Source organism: Neofelis nebulosa, chromosome 6, assembly GCF_028018385.1.
Source record: "Neofelis nebulosa isolate mNeoNeb1 chromosome 6, mNeoNeb1.pri, whole genome shotgun sequence".
Classification (NCBI taxonomy): Eukaryota; Metazoa; Chordata; class Mammalia; order Carnivora; family Felidae; genus Neofelis; species Neofelis nebulosa.
The window spans coordinates 10,523,523-10,550,277 of record NC_080787.1 but is presented as its reverse complement, the minus strand read 5'-3'; the positions used below and the strand labels follow the sequence as shown (position 1 = coordinate 10,550,277).

General features: G+C 43.4%; 1 long non-coding RNA gene across 1 annotated transcript in view; it reads left to right on the top strand.

Annotated features, from left to right (window-relative positions):
- LOC131513709 (uncharacterized) overlaps positions 1-26,755 on the top strand; it is a 157,546-nt gene that overhangs the window by 23,368 nt on the left and 107,423 nt on the right. The window contains exons 5-8 of the long non-coding RNA XR_009262735.1: positions 872-1,115; positions 1,485-1,574; positions 2,104-2,331; positions 10,240-10,410. This is a non-coding gene — a long non-coding RNA (uncharacterized LOC131513709). The remainder of the gene's footprint in view (positions 1-871; positions 1,116-1,484; positions 1,575-2,103; positions 2,332-10,239; positions 10,411-26,755) is intronic.

Sequence of the window (26,755 nt, the reverse complement as noted above, 5' to 3'; positions counted from 1 at the left end):
AAAACCTGACAATGGTTTTGTCATTAAATGACTTGGTGAGATGGTGAGGACAATTGTACATTCCCTGTTTTTCAAGAAGTATGTGACTACGGGAAGTTCAAATATGGATTGGTATGTTTGCCACAGGCAGGCATGTGATTTTGATAAGTTTTTTTTTTACGGGGGGACGTCTTCTGAAATGGTTCAATAACTTGAAAGCTAGAAAATGAAATTACTACCATTTGAGTCCTTCATTTTGTGTTATCTCTTCCTTCCCTTTTTGTCTCTAATGTCGGGGATAGAAAAAAGTTGGTGTTTATTAGGAAGCATTGCATACGTTTGTCTTCTCAGCGACTATAATACGGTCGTGATAATGGTAATGCAACTAACCGTACCCCTCAACAGTGATGCGCAGAATTAGCAAACACAATGAAAACTCAGTGAAGGAATGGAAACATGGAAAATCTGTATTCTCAGCCCTCTTCTCCGACACAGCAGACCCTATGAGTGTTTTTGGCTGTCTAAAATTTCCAGTCATTCTAGTGCTACGGTCTTTTTTTGTTTTGTTTTGTCTTCTTCTGAAAACTGTGTGCCTCGGTGACAAAATTACTGATCGATAACCAGCTACCTTGCCAAACGGAGAGCACTGCTGGGCTGTCTGCCGATGCGGTGTTGGGGGGCATTCAAATGTGTTGAGGAGTTTTTGGAAGGTCTCGTTTGAGCGTTCCATGCAAATGCATGCTGAGCACGTTGTCAGTGATCGGCACACACACTTAACATACTGGCTTAGGTAAGGCTTTCCAAGTGTTTGGTATTTCACACAAACGTCACTGGTTACATCACTTTGGCAAGGGACTTTGCCACTGACAGTTGTAAATTCTCTGTCTTCTAGCTCTCAACCCGTTCTGCAAATTCTCACCAAAGGTGCAGATTCTTCTTTTTGGCTCGTACCTCCATTTTATGCCCCTGGAAGTGTAGTAGATATTCAGGGCACACAGGACATCTTCAATTCCCTTCATCATCAACACTCTTGTCAAAGAGAAGCTTCTACTAACCTCTGCTGTGTATACATGCTGCTACTTGCATTCGGAAAACACTGCCCCCCCCCCCTTTCTGGGCCTGGCCAACTACTCGAGGTAAGAGCCACCCATGTGTTCCCATAGTTCCATGCTCGCATTGGCCATACTGTCATTTCCTGTGAAGTTTGTGCTTTTCCACTAAACTGGAGGAGGAGAAAGAACATATGTTTCATTAATAGTTTATCCCCATTCCCAAAACAGGCCATAATTTCCCAAAACAGGCCATAACAAGCACACGGTAGATATTTGGCAGTCACTTAGAAGTCTGCTATGAGATACTCCTTAGAATCATGATGCTGGAGTAAAAGTCGTATGTGAGGTTGAACCCATTCTGACCCCCATAGGGAGGCAGAGGAAACTGATTTGTCCACTAATGACATATGCAGGTTGGGGTGATTTTACGTCCATTGTTTTCATCATGCCCAGGTCCCCAGGCAGGGATGAGAGAATTCCGGTTGCTGCCTTCTTCAGACAGAAGCCATGTATTAACCCTTCAGCCAGAAATCAACAAGAAGTGTGAGTATGCCAAGGGGAACTGGGACCTGCCACTCCCTCAGCCTTTTATGATATAGATGCCTCACTGGTGTAGACGCTTCTCAGAATGGAAGGTATTTAAATTTTTTTTTTTCAACGTTTTTTATTTATTTTTTGGGACAGAGAGAGACAGAGCATGAACGGGGGAGGGGCAGAGAGAGAGGGAGACACAGAATCCGAAACAGGCTCCAGGCTCCGAGCCATCAGCCCAGAGCCTGACGCGGGGCTCGAACTCACGGACCGCGAGATCGTGACCTGGCTGAAGTCGGACGCTTAACCGACTGCGCCACCCAGGCGCCCCAGAATGGAAAGTATTTAAAGGAACAGGATCTGTTCACTACACAATCTGGCTCCAATCTCACAAGCCAACTAGCTGGCCTGTATAGAAACACTTCTGTTTCCTACTCCTGGTGGAAAAATTGACTGTATTAGACTTTGAGATCTTTAAAATAGAGACCTCCTAAGTGGTTTCCTAGAGTAATTCTGACAGCGGGCGATTTTCCCTTTGCAGTCTGGTTTCACATGTAAATTTCAACTTCACCGAGATGGTCTTGAGAACACACAGAAAAGACTGCAGCCAAGGGCTCCAGATGGCCTGGGGCAGCTTGAGGCGTATGTGGATCAAGGGCACCCCTCGTCATGGAGTGGCCGAATCTTTGGCGTGGGGACGGGCAGAAAACAAGCTTCACCTGCTTCCTGCCTGGTGTGTGGTCAGTGCCTGAGGACTGTGGACCATTTGGTGAGTGCCCTTGCCTCTCTGATTTTTGCCACTTTGAGACCGGCTCTTCTTTCCGCCCAGAACACGAACAGCTGCATTCGCTTCTCCCCTGATGAAGCTTTTCCTAAATGTACTACATCAGAACTAGGTTTTGCTCCAAAGTTGGATAAGACCCTGGTTTTCCTGTAACAACATCTACTCCACTCCCTGATGCTCAGTAAAACAGTAAAATCCCTTACCCAGTAGGGTATACGTTCTATGGAGACAGGAACCGTGACATTTTGCTTCCAAGAGCCCACCAAAGTGCCTGGTTCACATTAAGCTCTCAGTTGATGGCTGTTAATAATGAAATGAATGGATGACAAATCACCCCCACTCTCACCCCAAACGTCAGAGGAAAACTTGAGAAATTTTGTCATGCCCAGTAAAAACTCTAAGGGGAGCCTAAGGATTTTTTTTTAAAGGTGTGTGCCCCACTCATTGAATTAGATCATTTTGTCATTTTATATAGGTAGGAGTTGGTCTCATAAAATAATAAACCTTAGCAAGACTGAAGCCCAAGGGAGATCAATCAAATTATCCAAGGTCGCCATGTGAATCAGGGTGTGAATAAGCATATTCAACACAGTCATCTGGTTCCTTTTTTTTAAATGTTTATTTTATTTTTGAGAGAGGGAGAGAGAAAGGAAGAAAGAGCATGAGCAGGAGAGGGGCAGAGAGAGAGGGAGACAGAGAATCCCAAGCAGGCTCCGTGCTGTCAGCACAGAGGCAGACCGTGGGGCTTGAACGCACAATCTGTGAGATCGTGGCCCGAGCAAAAGTCGTACACTTAACCGACTGAGCCACCCAGGCACCCCCACGATATCTGGTTCCTTCAGTTACACGTCCTCTTGAGTGCTTTGAGTCTTCCTTATCAGCTTCCCCTAATGAAAGAAGCAGCTTGGTGGCAGCTGGCCTTGGAGCGCCCCAGACTCACCGTTAATTCCTGACTTTGCTGTTGAACAGCCGCATGATCTCAGTTTCCCTCAACTGGAAGTTGTGACCATGATTTTCATGTGACAGTTTGGTTGTGAGAAGCACATGAGCTCATACGTGTGAGAATGTCACACACCGTTACCCAGCACGAAGAAGGCACGATGTCGCTGTGAATCCCCCTCCCTTCAGCGTGGTCCGGAGAGCTAACGGCACCGTTTGTGATCATTGGAGCCACCTTAACACGCTTATTTAGGAAAACACTGGGGCCCTCGGCCAGATGCCGTGCAGCTCTTTACTGAGGTCCACTTGCCAATTCTATATTTAGCCTGCCCAGACACAGAGAGTGGCTGAGATCTTATTCTCCTGTTTCCTCATATGGCTCTTCAAATAACTTCTTTAAACTCCCTCACTGTTAGCAGAGTTATTTTACACACACATATCCAATTATTAAACATTCCTCTTCTTTGGCCTGACTCAGCCCTCCCGTGGCCGATTTTATTGTTCCTGTTATTTCCCCAGGAGCCACTCACTGTTTTCCAATGGGGATTTTTTAAGCCCACCTCCTCGAATACCTCCTATGGGCCTGATTTTTCTTTTTTTCAACGACAGAAATAGTAATTGCGTTGCTCTGGCCGCTTCCTGGCTCCCTTGCCTTTTTGCCAGGGTACCTATCTGTTCACACCTAATTTTAATGAGCTGCCCAATTCGATTACTGGAAGGCACTGGGGTGTTACAAGGGATCGACCATTGTTTCCAGAAGCCCTCCCAGGTTTCGTGTCCTCCTGTGATTTACCGAGTGTCACTTAATTCTGCTTTTTTTTTTTCTTTTTTCACACCCCGGCCGACTGCTCATCATAGTTGTCACCCACCTGTCTTGGCGACCTACTCAACACTTCATTAAAAATACGTGCAGCTCAGCTCCTTTCTCCCCGCCCCCCTCTCTTCACTTGTGACCAGGCCTGTTTTCCCCTTTCACTTGCCATTATTCTGCTGCTTGGGCTTGGTGGCTTCTTCGCAGGCCACTCCTCAGGTCCTCAGCCGTGTCTCTGTTTCTCAGCCTGCACTTCATCCGCTTCCATCCTTTTCATTAGTGTCCCTGTTTTCACTCTCAGATGTTTGGGACACGTGCACTGATTACAGTCCGTGGCTGCCTTGAGAACAACACCTCGAATACGTTATTGAAACAAAAGCAAGAAACAGGAAAAAGGCCAGAGTAACGTTGTATGAGAGCCCCTTTTGTGTGTGTGTGTTTTTTTTTTTTTTTGAAAATTAAAAATCTGCTAAATTATTAGACACCTAATAACAACGTTGCTCTCGTTGGCTTGTTGGATGTGGGACCTGGAGAGAGGAGCATTCTTGCTGCAGTCCCAGCGGGGCGTGTGGGGAGCACTGGGGACAGAGCGGTGACAAGACTAACAGCCATCTACCCTCATGAAGCTCATATTCTAGGGGAGAAACAGATAAGTAGACAGTAAATAAATATAATGAAAGTTTCCCAATGCAGTAACATCAAAGTGGGACAGAGAAATGACTAAGGGGCATATGTTTTCAACGATATTAAAACTAAACTTTGTGTCTTATAAGACTCTGAGTGAGTCTGGGGCTCACTGCATATTAAACTGTTTTAACAGAACTAAATGTTTCTGTCCTACTGTGACTTCATGGCACTATTGTCTCTCCTGGTGGTTCTCGGTCATTTTAATGCATAGACAATGACCCCAGAGTCTTTCATGCTGGTGAGTGTCCCTGTATCTGTGCAGTGACAACACTAACAAAATTGCACCCATTTATTGAGTACTTACTGTGTGCCAGAGAGTCTTCCAGGGGCTTAGAATCCATCAGGAAACAATATAAACCAGTACCTGGCTTCTTGGTGCTTCCATTTTAGCAGGGAGAGAGAGGCAATCAAAAATAAACTTAGGGGCAGCCCGGTCTGTTGAGCGTCCGACTTTGGCTCAGGTCATGATCTCTTAGTTTGTGAGTTCGAGCCCCTCGTCGGGCTCTGTGCTGATAGCAAAGAGCCCACTTAGGATCCTCTGTCTCTGCCCCTCCCCTGCGCACACTTTCACTCTCCCCCTCTCTCAAAAATGAACATACATTAGAAAAATACGTTTAATAAATAAGAAGATTCTATTTTATCCTAGAAGATTATGCAAGACACTGGGAAAAACAAACTAAGGTAAGCAGGGCTGGAGAGTGGCTGGCGGGGATTGTGCCACGGTAACCAGGACAGTGAGTGTGGTGGCCAAGTTGACCTGTGGCCCTGGGGCTCTCCCGTTTCCCAGGCCCTCAAGCCAGCACATGGGAATGTACTTGAATAGAGCAGCATCTTTACAAAGATGATCTTGAATCAATATAGTTATGAAAACGAATAATTCACAAACTTAAATACTTTATTATTTATAATTACACTTATAATATATGATATATGTCGTATTATGTATATTACACCTCACCACAGAGAGAGACACACGAGTCCTATAACACTCGAAATGAGAACCATTGCCCGGTACCACCCGTTGCCAAGCTGTCACACACATTCATGTGGCGTCTTTCGCGCTGCAATATAGACCAGGATTTTATCTTTATGCTATTTAACATATTTTGGCTCTTTTTTTTCTTTTCCCGCCCCAAACAGAAAGTGCTCAATCACGGGGGCCGTGAAATTTCCCAGATCTTCTGCCAATACCTAGCAGAGCACTTCCCAAAGAGTCATCCGTTGTTATTAATTAACTGAAACTAATGAAGTCACAGTGTAGGAGGGCGTTGGCCCCGCCTCTCAGCAGCCAGAGAGCATGTGCACAGGTGGTGGATGTTTCGTTCGAGACGTGAGTTAGATTTAGAGGCTGGACGCCAGGGCAGCGTCATGGAGTCTTCTTGGGGCATGTCGTCATCACAGCCTAGAGTTTCAGGTTTTCGGGGTTGGCGGATTTGCGTAAACAGTTCCCCACCCCAGGCTTCACTAGCCAATGTCCCTGAATGCAAACCCAGCAGTACTTGCTGGAGTGTGAGCGTGGAGAGAAGCGTGTGCGGGTGGGGAATATTCCACTTTCTGTTGTAACGGTCAAGGGCAAGTTTTTGCTTACATTTTAGGAGGATACTTCTAGGTAGGTTGAGTTTCTAGTTAGTGTTAAGTCATTTTAGGCTTTAAAACCTCCACTTTTTTCTTTTTTTTTCCTGGTCCAGAATCTGAATTTGTTGTTTCATGACAGGAGCAGAGTCTGGAGTTATAATAGACATGAATCAAAAATGTTTCCAGGGTCCTATATATTATCCCATCACCCAAGGAGAAGCCTGGTGGTATCCCGGATTTTTGTAAAAGCTAACTTAGCCAGTCTTTCAGATGAACGCTATAAGCCAAGGACGAGTGATGGTGCAGCATGTGTAAAGAGATGTGTTTTAGGTACGTTAAAAGTCTCCTTTCACACTATAGAGAAAAACAATAGTTTTGCTATTTCCACTTGATTGGCATTCCTAACAACTGCTCTGTTAGAGGGCTTTGCCATTAGATGTGAATGTCACAGCCTTGGAAAAAAAAAATCCACATTAAGGTCCCTTGTTGAAGCAGAGAAGGGCTGTTTGGATCACATCAATTAATGAGGGAGCTGAGTATCCACCTTCTCATATTTCTTATGACTGTCACGAGAAACGGACAGCCTGACTATATTTTAATCACATTGATACGAATGTTTCAATGCCAAGTAGACATAATTCAGTGCAGGTATTCTGTAATATTTCTGATACTGCAGTTAAAAAGAGAGAGGTTGATGGGGGGGCTGGGAGGGAGAGGAGGGTAGGTGATGGGCATTGAAGAGGGCATCTTTTGGGATGAGCACTGGGTGTTGTATGGAAACCAATTTGACAATAAATTTCATATATTGAAAAAAAAAGAGAGAGAAAGAATGATGAAAATAATATTTTACCATCCCAGTGCTCACTGTGCAACAAAAAACCCAAACACAAGACTTACTGTGCTTTCCTACGTCTCCTCCCTCAGTCCTCCCCCACCCAGGACAATATCACTTATATCAGCTCCCCGAAATAAATATTACAGCATACAGGGTGCCCTCTGATTGTGCTCACCCCATGAACTGGTTAAAGATATTCCCTCAAAGCTGAGCACAAATGGTAATGAACAGGTTAAAAATGGCAGACTCCAGTGGCCCTCGAACCTTCACACCCAAGGCACAGCTTGCTATGTGTGTTACCATAGAGAGTCAAAGAGAAACCTCCCTTACAGAAGCTGCATATTTAATTTTTTTTTTTTTCTGATTGTGTGAGACCAGGGTGGATACTACGTATTTATCAATTTTCAAAAACGAACCAACCCTCCACCACAGCTGGATAATGACAGGGTGCCTCATTGCCGTACTCAGAGGGGGCTGTTTTGGTTGTTGAAATAAATAGATGCCCCTAAGAATTAGATCATAAAAATAGTCCACGTGGCATGTATCTGCGGGGCCATTCTTTCTGCGACCTCCACCCCCTCCCTCTGATAATGGCCATTATCCATAGCAGGGCACTTGAGGTCACTAGTGTGGTCTTTGTGCACAGGACCTTACTATCTGTCCTATGCCATCGTCTAGATTGTGAGCCACGGCAAAAGGATTGGAAAACCAGTTTGTTCTTTGTATATGAGACGTAGATTTGACCTTGTGTCGTCCTCCTGCATCTTCTATGATCTCACAAACCCTAGACACAAGACTTTCAAGCAGTCTGGTAGAAAAAAAATCTCCAACTGTGCTTTGGTTTTGAGTTTAAATCATAATATTCCAATCATTTGTTTGTTTTGCTATGAAGATGCCTGGGGCATCCAGCTACAGCTGAGAGGGCAGGCTTGGCATTGTTAGTAATTAGAAGGAGCCTGGTAGTGATTCAAAGTAGCTAAGAATTCATACATTAAAAAAAAAAAAAAGCCCACAAATGTGTTAGTGAGGTATAGTTTGCTGAATTCATTGTAGCTGTGTGGCTGTCTTTTTAACCTTGCTGCCCTACTCATTACACATGCAGTCAGTCACCAAAGACCCTGGTTTCCTGCTGTGCTCCTGAAGCCTGATAAAATGCATCGAATATGAGATGAATCTTCTGGTCTTCCTCTCTGTTGGTCACTGTCGCTGAGATTTCGGTTATGTTGATATAGCTATAAATTGAAATAAATTCCTAACACCTAGTATGTTTGCTAGGGCTTAGTAGGCACAGAATGAATGCCCAATGGATTAGTAAATAAGTACAGGACTAAATGAAAGGATATTGTTTATGATATTTCAAAGACAGCCACTTTATTTTACCAAAGAAATTAGTCGATAGAATTACCTGATCTTGCACACCCCAGGGGAAGTTCTCGGGGAGACAAAACTCAATGGCGTCTTCTCAGTGTTGTGTTAGTTACTAAGAAAGCAGCACGTGGGCGTAGCACAGTGTCACCTTACCAAAGGTCCCAATTCAAGGGGTATCTTCTTGATTCTAAAGAAGGTATTAACACTCGTTGAAAATAGACTCTCTAAAAATAGGGATGCTACGGCAAGGGGAGAAATCATTTTAGCAGTGAATCCAGGAAACACGGGTGGCATAGCAAATAAATGGATGTCTCAAAATAAACAACATGATCAGGTCATTTGTGATCATGCCATTTAGTCACTTCATTTCCATGAATTTCAGGGTTTCAGGTAGGCAAAGTAGAATCACGGAAACTTTTGGGGGTTGTTTACATTTTCATTTGGGTGACATCTATATATTTATTTTAGCAGCTCTTCCATTAATAAAACTGGATCCAGGTTTCTTGATCTACTCTTCGATCTGCTAGCATCATTCATCTGGAATTTAAATTTAGCTGGAGTGAGCCAACTTTCACTTTAATGTAAATGTGCACACAACAGATAATTAATAAATTTCCCGATGAGACTTTACTGCTTATACCCCATCCATGTACTTTTGAGTTTTCATAGTATTATCAACCTCCTGAAGATGAACATAGTCATAAACAGAAGTTCAAGCTAAAGTTAAAGGGAATGAAAGAAACGTCATAAAGAAAAGTGAAAAAGAAAAGGGGGGATCTGGGGAATATTTTTGGAACCAGGCAAAATGGTCAGATTTCTCCGTGGGGAAGCCAGGCCCGGTCCATTTCTCCCTGATGTGTCCTGATGAGCAACTCAAGAGCCTTATCAAGTGATTCTGGCAGAATCTTCAGGAAGACTCCCAGGAAACGTGCACTGAGAAATTTGGAGAAATCAGCCACAGAGCTAGTTTTATGGAAAATGATGCCCTGTAGCTCAAGAGAACAAATTTCTCTACATGGGCATAATAGCAAGTGTTTAGAGAAATTTTCCAAATAAAATAAAATAAAATATAAAATAAAATAAAATAAAATAAATTTTTTTAAGAGCCCCAGCTTACTTTATGACAAAATTCTTCCATCTTCCTTTCTAAGATGATAATAGCAAAATGTTGTTTTTTTTTTCTCCCTTGTGGTAGCATGTTATAAATTTACATCGGAAATTTATAAGAATTTCTGAAAGCTGTAGATACGCATTTATAACTTCACAGGACAGTTTTTAAAAGCTCAACATTTGAATAGTTTTGCATTAATTGGGAAGAGGGCTATTTAGGGAGCTCTAAGGATGGATTATGAGTTTTGATCTAATGCCCTTTGAAAAATGAAGACAGTGTAATGATTTAAGCCGAATGCTAAAGCACTTTGCCACAATCTGTCTCTTTACCTGCCTCCTGGTCAATATCGTTTACAGTGTATCATTAAAGAGGTGTTGAGGTTCTTTCAAAGGGGATTTAAGAGGGGTGCAGGTGTGAGGGACTTATTTCCTATGCGAACAGGGAGGTGAGTGTGTAACTTCGGGATGGTATAAAGCACGGGGCTTCAACCTAAGTCCCATATTCCCTCTGTGCTTCAAAGTATTTCACAGTCTTATTTAATGCCACTGTTTCTTTTCTGGCAAACAGAGCTTTATTTAGTGACCGGGATGACTCATTCCCCAAATCGCAGAAATACGGGTTTTCCGTGGCAGTCAGCATTTCTGGTTTCTGATCCTGAGGAGATTCCATGGACATTAACACTGGCCAGAAGAAAACCGTGCAGCACCAGGGGAGTGTGACTTCCCTTTCCTTACAGAGGTGGGTAAGTCACCCTTACAAGCAACGGGAAACATAAAACATTTTGAAATACAGATTTGCTTTGGCTGCAAACGAGGTCAGAGCTTGGTTCCCCAGTCTGAGAACTGGAGCCACGTGCGACCTAACAGACTTACCACCCACCGTCCCAGATTGCAATCAAGCACGCGGGAAATGGGAGCATAGTGAAAATGTATGCATTTGACAGTATTATCCTACAGGGTCAGCTTGACTAATGTCTTTCGTGCTGTGTGCAAATGAAAGCACACTGGAAACCCCGTAAACTCAGCCCCAAGAGTGTCTCACATGCAGACAGAGGAGGCTGTAACAGTGGGGTCTGCGCTCTAGCATAAATCAGGGAGCCGTAGGGGAGGTTTGCTCATTGGCTTAGATGTGTATGTGATACTGACCCGTGGCGGGTTGCCTGTTGCTTAGATGGACATGTGATTTGAGTTTCGATTAACTAAATGATCATTCAAAGTAAAACTATGAACCCATGAGTTTGTAAAAGAAAATCCTTGAACAGCCAGAATAGGTGTCATTATGCTTAGGGTGTTGTGTAGGGGTGGGACCCAAGGGGGACAGTGGAGGAAGGTTACCCTGACCCATGTGATGAGTCAGGAGCAACATCTCCCCAGGGCCTCAAAGAGCTCAGCGTTGTCCACCTGAGACAGTAAGGATCAATTCACCTGCCCTGGCAACAACCTAAAGATGACACCTGTAAGGACTTTTGGTCCTTTTTGCCCCGCCCATCCTCCTGGACGGTCAACACAGAGGTACCAGGGCACAGAAGAGAGAGGAGAGGGAACAGGGGGTTGGACTGTGGTCACAGGGTGAGTCACACCGGGCCAGGAGAGGCAAAAAGTGTTCCACAGGTTGTGGGCTGAAGTTTTCAAGTGAGTTCAATTAATTTTTTTTTAATGCTTTATATATTTTTGAGAGAAAGAGAGCATGAGCAGGGGAGGGGCAGAGGGAAAGGGGGACAGAGTATCCAAAGTGGGCTCTTTGGTGACAGCAGAGAGCCCAATGCAGGGCTCGAACTCATGAACCGTGAGATCATGACCTGAGCAGAAGTCGAGAGCTCAACCAACTGAGCCACCCAGGTGCCCCTGAATTACTTTTTTTAAGTAGGCACCACACCCACTGTGGGGCTCGAACCCATAACCCTGAGATCAAGAGTCCCGTGATCTACCGGCTGAGCCAACCAGGCACCCCTAAACTGAGTGAAATTAGGTTGGACTTTTAAGCAACTGATAATAGTTGACAAATGACAGAATCTGATTGAGAGGACATTAAATTTCATGGAAAAGGGATTTTACAGAGCAGGTCTGAAAACAGTGGTGCGAGAGAAAGAAAAATCACATTTTCCTAAGTAAACATTTCAGTTTAACCTCTTATTCAACACCTTTTCCTCAGTTATGTTGAATGAATGACTGAATGGATGAAGGAATGAATTTGGTTCTTGTCACTAACTGCAGAGTTAAGTGCGTGTTTTTCTACACTTAAAACAAAATCAAAGCCTGAGTGAGCAGATTTTCCAGGAGACAAAGAACCTGGCCCATGCCCTTCACCTCACAGCACTGGGAGTCTGTGGTCTCTGTCCCACGGGTCACATCAGCCCCAGCACATCACAAATTGTCAGGAAAGCCAATCTACAGCTTTCGTGTTTTTGTTTTTTTGTTTTTGTTTTTTAATTTCACTTAAATTGCCAAAAAAATAAATCTTCTTTTTCAGCAAGTTATTTGGTTTTTGAGAAGATTAACACTCTTCTATTGATGTTTTCACTTTCATTAAAATTTTTAGAAATGCACATTCTAAAAAGAACAATTTGCCCCAAAGGGAAAGCAGGATGGCTAAGAATAAAATTTTTTAACTTCCAATACTTGGTATTAGGGTTGACACAGCCTAAATTCCAAAAGGATTTAAACTTGACAATTGTGAACGACAGTATGTCCACTTCCTGTATGTGACAGTTTTTTAAAAGTGTTATTCCAAGAAAAGCAACCGAACCCCTGCATGTTGTTTGTTATTTCCTGGCATGGGACGTTTGCTCGCATCAGAGTTTCATTGTTTGAAAGAGACTCTTTTTTTTTCTTCCAATATGAATATGAAATATCTCCTTTGGGGTCAGAGACATGCCTAAAGATATATCATTTGCCTTTTAATGGGGCTTTCTGGTGACTGTACAGTTTTAAATTGTTCTGGATGCACCGGCTCTTCCTTACTGAACGTTCTTGCTGTGTGCTCTACAAATATGGATGGAAATAATTATGGCGAGGGTGGCTTCATGAGATGATGTCACTCCAGAGGAAAAAACCTGCACCGCAGGGAGCGTTTCCAGTAAAGCATGGCAGAAACTGCGGGGTAATCAAAGTGCAAATTCCAATTTATTTAAGCAATATTGTTCTTGCTCCTCCATTTCACAAAGCTGTCCTTTCTCATTAAATTTCTGGAAGAGAAGGAATGAATTTTACCAGAATGAATCTGAATGCTAGCTGACCTTTTTTGAAAACTCTGCCTGGAACCCTGGCATCCCAGCTGCCTTTTCACACATATGGGGAGAAAAGAAATTGAGGCTTGTGAGGAGTAAAGCCCAATATATGCAAGACGCGATGCCATCCGGTGAGGCTTTTGTTTGAGGAGAGGTTCGCGTGTATCGAGGGCAGTGCATTTGTCGGTGGCCCCGGTAAGGGCTTGAGCAAGATCCATGTCTAAGGATTTCTGTGTCTTCTGGACGGGACAGCCCAGGGACTGGCTTTGGTCTGAGCGTGCCTTTTGCTTTCTAGCAACAACCGAATGAATAGAAATATAATTTATAATATCTGTGTATTGGTGATGGTTTGACAAAGTTCAGTTTTATTTGATAGTTTATTGAGTTTCTGGGGCACCTGTGTGGCTCAGTCTGTTAATTGTCCGACTCGTGATTTTTGGCTCAGGTCATGATCTCACGAACTGTGAGATCGAGCCCTGCATGGGGCTCGGGGCTGACAACGTGGAGGCTGCTTGGGATTCTCTCTGTCCTTCTCTCTTTGCCCCTGCACTCGGATGCTCTCTCACTCAAAAATAAATAAATAAACTTAAAAAACAGTGTATTGAATGTGTTGTTTTATCAGATGCTTTTTTAGGCATCAGTGATGTAGCAGTTGACAGCCTATTGGGTGGAAGGATTACAAAATCAGATACAACACAGTTCTTGCCCTTAACATGCTCATAATTAGGAGGGGCCTTCTGATTCGTAGGCACAAAATTACAATACAGTGTGGTCCGTTCTATGATGGAAGGAGGCCCAGAGTGCTGTCGGAGGACGTAGAAGGGACCCCAACCCAGACGGGTCTGAGCACGAAGCTTCCCAGAAATATCAGCTGTCTGATTTACATCTTTAATGACCAATAGATGGGGGGTCGGGGGCGGTGGTGCGTGAAGTAAAAGAGTCTGAAAGCAAAGGGTCTACAGTTTTCCAAAACACCCAACACAAGAAAAAGCAGGGATAATGGGGCACAGAATCACTTCCCTTTGGCTGGAGAGGAGAGCCAGTGAGGATGGGGAAGGCATCTAGTGGAAAAAAGAAAACAGGAGTTTGCCCATAGGGAGTCTTGTCTTCTATGTTTTGTTAAAAATATGTGGATTTCATTGGAAAGGCCACAGTGGTTATGACAGAAGTGCTCTCGTTCAGGCTGGAGGGGCCCTTGCTCTGGAGCCCATGCTTTAGGAGGCTTTCATTTAATATTCATAGGTAAATAAATAAACAAAGATAGATAAATGACTAAATAAATTAATGACTAAATAAATAAATTTTTAAAGAACACAAGGCTACCTCCGTACTTGGGTTCATGGTGGCCATGAACCATGGGTGACCCAGTTCGGCACTTAATCCTCCACAAACATTCAGGACCCAGGAAGGCATCTCTGGCCTGATGTCCACAGGAGACTGGGTCCTCGCTCTTTGAGGATCTGTGGTTTGCACTGCCCAACATTGCAAAGGAACACTGAGAAATGGAAAGAACTTGAGAGGGGAAAAACGGAAGTAATTTGCTTTTATGAACTTATGCTAAATGGATAAAGCTTCTCAAATAATAATGTATGCAAGAATTATTGCCTAATGAAGGGTAGTTTGAAACAGGACCAAGAAAAGATCCGTTTCCTTCTCCTTATGTTCTAGTTTGTAGACAAAGAGGCGCACAGGAACTGGGGTGGTCTTCCAAAAATTTGCACGTGAAGGCTCAGGAATATTTTACGGTGCTAAATATTCATATTGCTTTAAAAAATTCTCATTTTCCCCTCTTCTGTTCTCCATATATGTATACGGAGACCACACTCACATACACACAATAGATACATAAAAATATATACATAAAAACACAAAGTATGAACATTTTACATTGCTAAAATTTGAATGGCTTTCTTTCCATGAAAATATTACATTCTTTAAAATTACATACAATTTCAGCTTTATTTTAAAATATTTTCATTTAACATTTTGAAATACTTATTATAATTTGTCATTTGCCTTTTTAATTCTCAATGTTTTAGGAGAAAAGACTTTGAAAATATGACAAATAATATTCATTTTTCACTTGTACATTTAGCTTACATCTTTAATGAATGAAAATATAGTAAGCTTTTGTAATCTTGGAATATTTCTCATCTTTTAGATCACTACAGTCACTAGAATGATGTAAAAATATTGATTAAAATAATATATTTCATAATTTTAATAATGTGAATATTAGAGGATATATAATAATTTATATTTTTGTGTGTTTTTATGACTCATTCTCACATCATCAGACTCTAAACAGAACACTCAAGCATGTACAATAATAATATAATTAGTTTTATTGTTTTCCTGATTTCATCCATATAAATAACATAGTACATTTGTGGTGATATTTTGTCCACATAAAGGCATACATCTCACAGGATATCTTCTGTTTCTCAGTTTATTAAATGGGAATTGTACTCTTACTGCATTTAGCTGTCTGTATGTGAGATTCCACCTTGCCCCAAGCCCTTTTTAACCAAGGGGGGAGCATGATCAACACCACCCGTGAGAAATCTCACTCCCCTGGAAACAATAAGGCAAATTAGGAGGCCAGTTTAGCCAGTTAGGCCATCCTCTGGGTGGGTAATGTTTCCACCTTTACCTTGAACTTAGGAGTCAACCTCATTCACTTTGTTCCTTAGCATAACTTCCGGAGAGGTGCTGAGCCCTGCCATTTTAGTTTTCCTGCCCAGCAAGTTCTTGGCCGCAGGCCTGTCCGTGTTCAGACCAGGCATTTTTGACAGCCACAGGGGTGGATGGACTGAAGGTCTCCTGTCCTTAACTGAAAAGAAAGTTGAGAGATTACGGAGGCTGTCTTAGGTTTCAAAACCCGAGGTTCTTGCAATAAGTAACGCCAACCATTAACCACAGGGACTGTTGAGGCAAAAAATAACAGTGTTTTGAACCCACAGCAAAGCCATTGGCGGGAAAGCCCTCCAGACTTGAGTGGCAAAATAAACGAGTCTCTTTAGAGTACTTGAAACCTCTAGCCTGACCACTATGCCAGTGAGTCGGAAAGGTTTCCCGGGATCCAAGGCTCAAGTTGTAGCCTTCCAATCTGATCAACCATGGGTGCCTCAGGGGTTGGCCATCCAGTGTCTTGTGACCAAGTGAGATGAGTGACAGAGAGGAGCCAGGTAGGTGTGAGATACTATTTCAGATACTCTGCATAGGTTTATTTTATGGACAGAAAGGAATTATGGGACCAGAGACCAGAGTTCATTTTTCCTTTTTTTTTCCAAAACACTTTTCATTCTGGCTTCCACCTAAAATTGAAGGGGAAGTTTCCTGCCTACTGTCACTGAAATAAGATGTAGAACGAATCCTAAGCAAGAGCCAGGGATTCTAATTAAAGTTTTTCTTGGACTTACACATTTAGAAAGATTTCTCCTCTATTTTTATCTTAAAGAAAAATACAGAAATTTGACGGTGATGCCTTGGTGACATCAAGTTTCTAAAATGGGAAGGAAATTTTGTTTAGAAAAAACACTCAGTAATCTTAGAATGCTTTTATGTTTTATTATCGTTGATAGGAGAATATATTTTGATGGGAATATTGAAAATTAGTAAGGACTAAATTAAGGAGGAGATGAAATTGATTAGTCCTGATAAGTTAAAGTTTATACATATAAATGTATAATTTATGGATATATGCATAAATTTACATATATGATAATACAGAGACAGTAGTATTTTAATAAAGTGTATCATTTCTGTTTTCAATTCGTATAGAGTTTATGAATTTCTCATCACATCAGTAGGACTTCTGAAATGAACTTATGTAATTACAACTAGATTTAAAATGATTTTAAAATCTATGACTGTGATTACTCTTATTAGCAGTTTAACTTGCCCCAGTGCATTTTATTCTATTTTCTGCATGACATCTATCCCTTTCCCACAGGAGTAGCATGTGGCAGGCATCGTCAACTCCAAAGACAGCTTCATACAAGATTAGCATCTTCAACAAGAGTGTCAGAGGCATGTAGATGAGGAAAATGTAATCATAATCACTCACTACAAATTTCCTGGGCCAAAAATCGTGCTTGAATAGCAACAACAAAAGGTGAACTTGGTTAAAATGATTGATGGGCGCTTCTCCTTTGCTCAGTTGTATTCAGAACAGCAGAGGTCATATCTGGCTGTGTTCTCATCATACAGTTGGCTATTGTTCTGGTTTTGGTCTGGGGTCTGCTCCTTACCACCATGTGAGACCTTAGTCAACTTACCTTTTCCTCAGTGAACTCATCCTTAAAATGGGGAGAATAACTGTGCTGGCCGGGATGTAATATAAGTGAAATACTACCTGTTGTACAGATTGAATGGCATGGTAAGAGGGACGTGCTTAGCACAGAGTCTGGCACGTGATCCGTTCGCATTATATGTTAGCCGTTATTCTAGGACCTGCAAACCGTATTTAACTAACACCTGAGTGGCTGTGGTTTCCTTTTTATTTGTCCCTAGTAATTGGCCACATTGGATATTTGTTTTGAGCCATAATGAGGATGAAATATAAAGATAAAGCAGTCATCCCTCATATTATAATTGGAAAGAATCATCTTTAATAAACTTCAATTATAAGCCCTCAGGCAAGAATATTCTTTACGAGGCCAAGGATAAAGAGAGCCAATGCCCCCAAAGAATTGCACCCCATTTAAAAATTATTCACCCACAAGCCCAGGACAAAATAAAGTTGATTAGTTTCAAGTAGCAATTCTGTTATTTTGACCACCTGGATCGTGTCTGGCTGAGATAGAAGAAGATGGTTATTATTTTATTTTACTAAATGAGTTTTAAGTTGTTTTTTTTTTATATAAGTCATCTCTACACCCAACCTGGGGCTCAAACTCACAACCCGAGATCAAGAGTCACGTGCTCTTCTGACCGAGCCAGAGGGGCACCCCACTAAATGAGTTTTTAATGCATCCATCCCAGTCTCTCTGTGGGCGTGTTTAGACTCAGCAGAGAGCTCGATATGACGGACAAGCAGCGAGGAGTTAGTGGACAGCAGAACAGGAGCACTTCCCAAGATGCCTGAAGGCAGTAAAGTCCAAGAGCCCCGATCGAGAGTCTACCGCAGGAGGACACGTAGACATGAGCCACAGAATGGAAAACTCACAGGTTAGCACTTTGGAGTATTTATTTTGTCTACTTCTAAAATATTTAGTCTGGAACATTTAAACGGATACTTTATTGGTGCACACGCTCGTCCACATTTACAGCAGCCGACACCGCGTGGAGCTTTGGCAAGGGTTCATGGCTAGCCGATTGTTTAGAAAGCTCCTATGTGAAAAGCCAGATCTTTCTGTGAACGTAGATAAAAAGTGGATCAAGCCAAGTGTATGGAAAATGAGATAATGGGAGATTCAAAGAGTATTCCCATGGGGGCCAGTTTCTCTGATGTCCAACTGAACTACATATTAATGAAGGATGGCAAACTCTCACAGCTGATAAGCAGGCTGTCTCCTGGCAATTATCATAGCTCCTGTTGCAAAATAGGTACTTTATTTGGACTTTATCCATTCCTTGACTTGCTCTCTGTGAGGAAGCACAGCCTCAAATAATTGCGGGTCTATTAGCACATCAATTACCTAAAGACCTTGATTTTAGCAAGGAGTGGATTTTAATCAATCACTGCAAATGTTATCGAGAGATTAGTTGTCCCAGAGAATAAAATTAACTACAATTAGACTGTAATAACTTGCAAGTGTCACTAGCATATATTTTCTAGTTCCTTTAGAACGAATCCATTCGGCTGCTACCTGGTATAGGAAAAAAAAATACGTTCAGACTTTCACCATAATAACTGGAATTAATGTTACCTTTTAACTTCCTTCCTTGAAATGAAAGGAAGAAACTAAACTAATAAATAAATAGCTCACCCTTGAGTGTATGAGAGGTCTTGCTAGACAAGTCAATTTGAGATGATTAATAGAAACTACAGAGTTTGTTAAGGGAGGATCTCGTATCAGTCCTGAAATTCAGTCCTGTGTTCTTCTTAATGTTATTTTTATTTATTTTTGAGACAGAGAGAGACAGAGCATGAGCAGGGAAGGGGCAGAGAGAGAGGGAGACACAGAATCGGAAGCAGGCTCCGGGCTCTGAGCCATCAGCACAGAGCTCGATATGGGGCTCAAACTCACAGACTGTGAGATCGTGACCTGAGCCGAAGTCGGACGCTCAACTGACTGAGCCACCCAGGCGCCCCCAGTCCTGTGTTCTTAAAGCATTGGTAGAAGAAGGAATGACGAGGGGTGAAACGAGAAAAAGCAGCAGACAATTGAGGTAACAAGTGACTGATCTGGCAGATCTCGGAACATGTGAACAGTCTCCAGGCACCCGGAAATACTTGGTGAGGGAACTTATTAAAATATCACACTTGCCGTATTCATGTTGAACGGGGAACTGTTACAGTGTCTGTAATAACACACTTGAAGACACTTTGGCACACTGTATGATATTATGTGTGTGACACTTAGTTCAAGCTTCACTTCTGGGGCCATTCCATTTCTATAACCAAGAATCCATACTCCAAGGGTGGTGCCTAACATTATATGAAAAAGATAAATTCCAAAGATGGCCACTGAAAGCCCTTTAACTATCTATAGCTCAGTCAACACCTGAGGGTTTTCTAATCAGCATAATGAAGGTCAGACATGGATTTGCTCAGGGAAATTAGTGGCTTGTTTAGCATGATCGCTGGTAGAACCGTATTCTGATTAGGTAAAATGAAAATTGTTCTAGGGATGTGACCTGGCTAAAATATTTTGGTAATGTTGCTCATATTTGGGTGGGTAGAATGTGGGGATGCAGGAAGGCCCAAAGCCAGTGTTCTTAGGAATAGCCCCTGCTCTTCACTGATAGCATGCAGGGAGCCCGCTTGGGATTCTCCTTCTCCCTCTCTCTCTCTGCTGCTCCTTCCCTACCTTTCTCCTATCTCTTTCTCTCTGTCTCTCTCTCTCTCTCAAAATAAAAGAAACTTTTAAAAAATATTAAAAAGAGAAACACCCTATCCGAGAAGATTCCCTCAATGCCAGGCCTGTTGCCAAAATTAAACCTAGCTGCCTAATCTATCTCTTTGTTTATGCGACATCATAGAAATGAGTGAATGTGGTGCGTGCGTGTGTGCAGAAGGGATAGGATTGAGATAGCGAACAGAATTTTAAGAATAAGGGCAGCTAGCAGAGTAGGGCCAGGAGAAGAAGGGACTAGAGTAAGAATGAAGTTGGTGTGCTTTTCTGAAGTCAGTGCGTACAATGGCAGAAGAGAACTTCATGGAGAACCATTTACTAGGACTCTTAGCTCAACCCATCTCCTGCCTTGACATATCTTCCTGTGGGCAAAAAGGCTCATGAACTAAAATAGGCACTTGGGGTGGGGGAGTTAAGCAGACAGCTGGAGCCTTCAGAGCCCTGAGGCTGGGCCACAGACTTGAAGGCTTTGGGCTGGCCACCTCAACGATCTGGGTCTAATTTTAGTGGGGAAAGAAGTCGCTGGTACCACATTCGTTGGATTCAGCTTTCTTACCAACACGTGTGTATTGCCCAAATCAGGAAGGGGGTTCCCTATCCTTGACTGCCCTTAAATAGTTGTGTCCATGTTTGGCAGATCTTCATGGAGAATACTTGCTCTGTTCATTTGTAAAACATGGAGAGAAATGACCGGTGAGTTCCCATAAAGTCACAGATAGACCTTTCCTGGGTCACGACTGACCTGTCCGAGATGAGTCTTATTGGTATCTGGGCCTGGAAACCTCGGGGTGAGAAGCAAAAACTGTGAGCATTGATTGGCCTGGTTTGAGTCCCATTTCCTCTTGTAGAGGCTCAGTTTCCACATCTCTAGAATGGTAATAATAAAGATAAAATAGTAATAATAATAATAATATCACCTCCCTTTGGGATGCTGTGAGGTTTAATCACATCCACATGGTATGGAGCATATGGAGGTACTTACTGAATTCTTCCACACCCATCACCCCTGGAGTCAAATAGCTCCAGAAGCCTGATAGCCTCTACAGGGATAAATTTGCTTTCTGAAAAGGCTGTGGGACGAAATCTCCTTTATTTTACATGTTAATTTTATTTCAAAGTGGAGAGAGAAGCTACAACCTGTTTTCACTGATATTTGAATAAATAAAGACCACACATACTCCACGGGAGAGATTAATGTCCTGGGGGAACAAGGTGAAATTAGGCGGTGGAAAAGAGCTGCATGAAAGAAGCGGCCTCATTTTCCACGTATGGACATATTCTCTCATTTACTGATTCATTCAGAAAGCACTCCTTCTCAGACGGCCATATCAGAAAGCACTGGAAAAAACAGGGGCAAGGGGAACAAATGATTTGTGGTAGGCACCGTGGTCGTCCTCCCCAAGTAATTCACTCTGAACTTGGAGAAACGCCAACACGTCACCAAATGTTTCCTTGGTTTCCTTCCTTTCCCTACTTCATTTTATTTCATTTTTCTAGAGAGAGAGAGAAAGAGAGAGCAAGCAGGGGAGAGGGGCAGAGGGTGAGAGAGAGAATCTTAAGTAGGTTCCACACTCGGTGCAGAGCCCGACGCGAGGCTGAGCCCACAAACAGCAAGATCGTGACCTGAGCCGAAATCCAAGATTCGGTTACTCCCCCGCCTGAGCCACCCAGTGCCCCCTCATCTGCCTACATTTAATTCGTCAGCGAGGCCATCCTCCTCCACTCTCAGGAAATGAACTGAGTCCATCACTTTGAGACCAAGCCCCCATCACCTTGCTGGATGACTGAAGCGGTCTCCTAGAGCATGACCCTGCTCTCACTCTTGGTCTTACAGAGTCGGTTCTTCACACAACGGCCACGGCAGTAGTTTTAAAAACGTAAGTCAGATCAAGTTCCTCTCCAGCTTAAAACCATCTAGCAGCCTCCCCTCCTGTTTCGGCTAAAAATTCCAATGCACGAAGGGGGCCTTGGGAGCCCAGTGCCAGATTCTCAGACCCGCGTGCACCGTCTCTCTCATGTCTGGGTTCTTCACATTAGCGATTCCCTCTGATACATCCATGGCTTTTTTTTTTTTTTCGTTTTTAATGTCCTCTGGTGCTCAGAGAGGCCTTTCACGGCTGTCGGATCATTTGGCGGCACTCCATCCTATTCTAGTTCTCTGCTTTGCGAGGATGCTCTTTGATTTTGTTTGTTTCGTTAGTAGTTCGTGTTTGCATAGAGGTTCCTGTGTGTCGCTCATCATCTAAATCCTTTTACGTGTTTTAAGCGGACCCCGTCTCGGGTGATCCCCTTGCCCTTCCAGAGCGTCCATGAACATCCACGGACACGGTCGCAAAGGTGGGGACCGCCTGTCCTTTTTTTCCACCGTTGTGTCTTTAGACTTAGCGCAAGGTGTAGGTGCAGAGGAAGGGCTCAGTTAATACCTGTTGAATAAATGATTGGTGACTCTTAAGTTTCTCCTGGATTTTATAGCCATTAATTGCCACTAGATGGTAATACAAGGATCTCAACATTATGTGGAAAATGCAATTTCTCAGGGTGCCTGGGTGGCTCAGTCGGTTAAGCATCTGACTCCTGATTTGGGCTCTGGTCACGATTTCACGATTCGTGGGATCAAGCCCCACATCAGGCTCTGAGCCGACAGTGTGGAGCCTCCTTGGGATTCTCTCTTTCCCTCTCTCTCTCTCTGCCCCTTCCCCGCTTGTGCACGCTGTTTCTCTCTAAAAATGCATAAACATTTTTAACAAATGCAATTTCTCACCTTCCCCCCCAAATAACTTTTTCCTCCTGTGCTCTGTACATCAGCAAACGTGAACAGCCACCTGCACCGTGGCCCGAGAGCCGGAAACAACGTCACGGTGACCCTGAGCAGATTTCTCTTCTGCCCACTACTAGTGAAATAGTCTAAACTCTTTAAAATCATCTGAACCCCCAAGGTCCTGTATGAGCTAGGCCTTGTTTCATGAGTCGAATTTCTCTCCACCATGTCCACCCTCCTGCACCGCTCCAGGTCGTACGTTATGACGTTACCATAATAAATGCCTGTTCACGTTTAAGGAGGCATACACGCTGCCCTCCTCAGATCGCAACACTGGTCTCTCCCATTTTATTCCACCCACCCAGCACCCCTGCCCCCGACCCGGCCTGGCCCCGACAACAACCTCACGCAAGCTTCTCCTTGATAATTCCCATCTCCTTTAAAGACTCATTTCCTCTGGGAAATGAGCTTTCTCTCTTGTCTCCCAGGGCATGCTGAAACATGGCTCTGAGTCGGGATGCCTGGAGCAGGGTCCCGAGAATATGTTTTTTTTTTTAAAAAGCCCCCCAGGTGGTATTGATTCGGGACAATCATGAATCATCCTAACACACGGCATTGTAGGTGGGCATTTATTTGTCTGTATTCTTCACTACACTGTGAGCGCTGTGAGACAGGGAACATATCCGTCTTGTTCACTTTCTAAGAAACATACAATCTCGTCGTAAGAGACCCTCAATAATTTTTTTCCAATAAATAAAGGTGTAAACTTTCTGACTTTTCTTTGACTCTCCAGGGCTCTGTAAGTGGAGAGTTGGTATATAGGAGTATCTGGTAAGTGAAATGTAGCTGAGTCATTTTAGTAATCATGCCTCACACCAATCTACTGTAATATTATTCACATTTTTCCCCTAGCTTTGATATCATACCCAGGATTGTACATGAGATATCTGTTAGAGCTTAAATCCTGAGTGTTAATGGTTTCTGATTTTCCTTGTGTAGAAATGGAAAAAAAAAATTGCCAAAAGTGAAAGCCAATATTAGCCTCCTTGACAGATTCCGTACCCTTGATCAATATTTACCAAGAGCTTCTTTTGAGAATAACGTTGTAAGATATGTGTTAAGAATAAATTGTTAAGTATAAATCAAAGTCCAGGTAAATGTCAGGGTAAAGGTATGTAAGAGTGAATTAGATGAAAGTGTATGCACGCGCGCGCACACACACACACACACACACGCTTCAAGCTAGGGTAATATTGCCTGTGAATGTTAACTAACATTTTTCCAAATGTTATGCTGAAACTAATTTGAAGCCTTATCAATTGAAATAGAAATGAAATGTTTTCCCCCTTAAGAACAATTCTTTTTTTTTTTAAATAGCCCCTTGTGTTCTACCTGCAAGTTTCTTGCTAATCATCACAGTGCAGTGTGTTTTTTTATCACCCTTCCCTCTTTGCCGCTATGCAAATCATAAAAAATGTCTTAAGATAGTTTGGAAAATCTACTGGTCTTCCTGTTTTTTAAATGCCATAATTAAATATGATTACCTCAGGGTATTTATAATACTTCAAGAACTAGGTAGGACACAAAGAATTGCTCGGATAATTGACATGACTTTCTACTTTGGTTTTGTCAAAAGGAAATCTACGTGTTGGCAACTCTGTCTTCAAATTATATAAGGTAGTCAATTTCTTCATTAAAAGCACATCTTGGGGTGCCTGGGTGGCTCACTGGGTTCAGCGGGTGGCCGACTCTTGATTTCAGCTCAGGTCATGATCTCACAGTCCTGGGATCAAGCCACGCGTTGGGCTCCATGCTGAATGTGAGGCCTGCTTGGGATTCTCTCCCACTTGCTCTGCCCCTTCCCACTCTCTCTCTCTCTCTCAAAACAAACAAGCAAAAAAAAAAAAAACTTTATAAAAGTCCATCTGTATCAGCTTAATGTGTAATCATTGTAGCGCATTTTGATAAGTTTTACAGAGTATAAAATACAACCCTTAGTGTCATATGTGGAGGTGATTATGGTGAGTAGTTGGTATCTTTTTACAGGAATAGAAATGGACTTCTCTTCCAGCAATTTGCCGTTAACTGGTGGAAGCAACTTGGCTTACTGTTTTGAGAAAAGCAGAAGCTGCTTCTGTGCCCAAATGTAAAACTAATGGTGATTGATTAGTAAAGACTAACAGGGGCCCTGGAGGGAAAGTGTGGGAACCATGCCATGCAGTTGTTAGCCTTGATTTTGAATGAAATACCCGTGTGGACAAGGATGTGTAGAATTCATTTTTTTTTTCCTGAACAGATAAGGCTAATTTCTGAGGAAATTAGATACTGAAGGTGCACAAAATGCTCTCAAACCCTGAGTTGTGTGCGAGCTGGGCCACTCCTTATTTGTGGAGAATTAAGCACATTCCGTCAAATTTATACTACTGAAAGCTGTGCCTTTATTCAGTATGCCTTCTGCCAAGGGCGTGACCCTTTTTATTAAGTGCATCCTCTCTTTAAAAATAAGTATTCCCAGGGCACCCGGGTGGCCCAGTCGGCTAGGCATCCGACTTCGGCTCAGGTCACGATCTCATGGTTCATGAGTTCAAGCCCCGCATTGGGCTCTCGGCTGTCAGCGCAGAGCCAGCTTCAAACCCACTGTCTCCCTTTCTCACTGCCCCTCCCCCTGCCCTCAAATAAAAAAACATTACAAAACAAAACAAAAGTATTCCCACCTCCAGGCTACGAAGCATATGGGGTTCTCCTCTTCATGACCACCTTTGAAAATTGGCTTACCATTTTGGCCCGAGAAGAGCAGAAGGAGGAAGAAGGAAGGGAATGAGACCGTAGAAGAGGGAGGGGAAATGAAAATAGGAACCTGAAGAGGGAGAGGAGAACACACAGATTTGGAGACTAATTGCAACAGCCAATCCCAAGCGGAAAGGAAAACCAGTCCTTAAAAGGGCAGTGGAAAAGCCCGGAACCCTCACAGCCAGCCTCCTCTGGGGACGCCGACCGGGACACTGCCCTCCTGCAATCCACAGGGTCTCCTGCAGTTAGGCTCGAAGCAGCTAAGTGCAACAGGCCTCCCTCACCTCCACCCCTGCCCTGTGCTCTGAGCCCTGGGAGGGGAGCAGCCCCGGAAGACAGCCGCAGGTGCACCATGGTGTCGCAGAGGTGGGTGGAGATGGGGGCGGGCGGGGGGCGGGCAGCTGAGAGAATAGAAAGGCGACATGCTCAAGTAGCTTCTGTCGTGGGCGGGGACCTGGTGACTGACCCAGAGTAAAGTTGGACACTGGAGGGAGGAAATGGCAGGAAGAGAAGGGCTGTGGGAATCTGAACTGCAGGACATTCTCGGTGCCTCCCCCTTCCCAGTCACGGAGCAAAGGAAGAAAGATGTGGGTCAGTAACTTGCTTCACTAATGAGTCTGGGGAGAGCTGAGAATCCTTCAGCCCAAATGACCATTTGTGAATGGAAACAGGAGGAAAAAAATGCGGAAGAGCATTTGTGCTGCATTTTTGGCACTTTGGCTGGTATGTCAGAGGGGAAACTGTGTTCAAAACCTGTGGCTTTATTGAGATAGAACGTGTACTCTGCATTCTGCCCGAATAAGGAAGTATATGAATTTTCACCCAGATATAAGAACCAGTGGCTTCAGCTGAGAGAGAGAGAGAGTGGTTCGAAGTTCGCAAGGACTGTGGACAGAAGACCGCTGTACCAGCCTATGAACTCACCCCCAAGTCGTCAGCCTCCTGGAAGAGCCCGATCTCTGAGGCTTGAGGGGTAAAGTGGGAAGGAGCTGATACCTAAATTCAAGGGAGCCAGCTGCCATCCAGAGGGGGTGCCTCTACTGTAGTCTGTTGAGGCCACTGCAATAAAATGCCACAGCCCGGGAGGCTTAAAGTAACAGAGATTTCTCTCTAACAGTTCCGGAGACAGATCGGAGTGCCAGCATGTGTCACAAGGACCTCCTCCTGGTCGCAGCCTCTTGCATCCACATGGAGGGAGTGGCGTGGGGGGGGGGGGGAGCTCTCTGGAGCCTCTTTTTTTTTTTTAAAGTTTATTTACTTAGAGAGAGAGGGAGTGTGAGCAGGGTA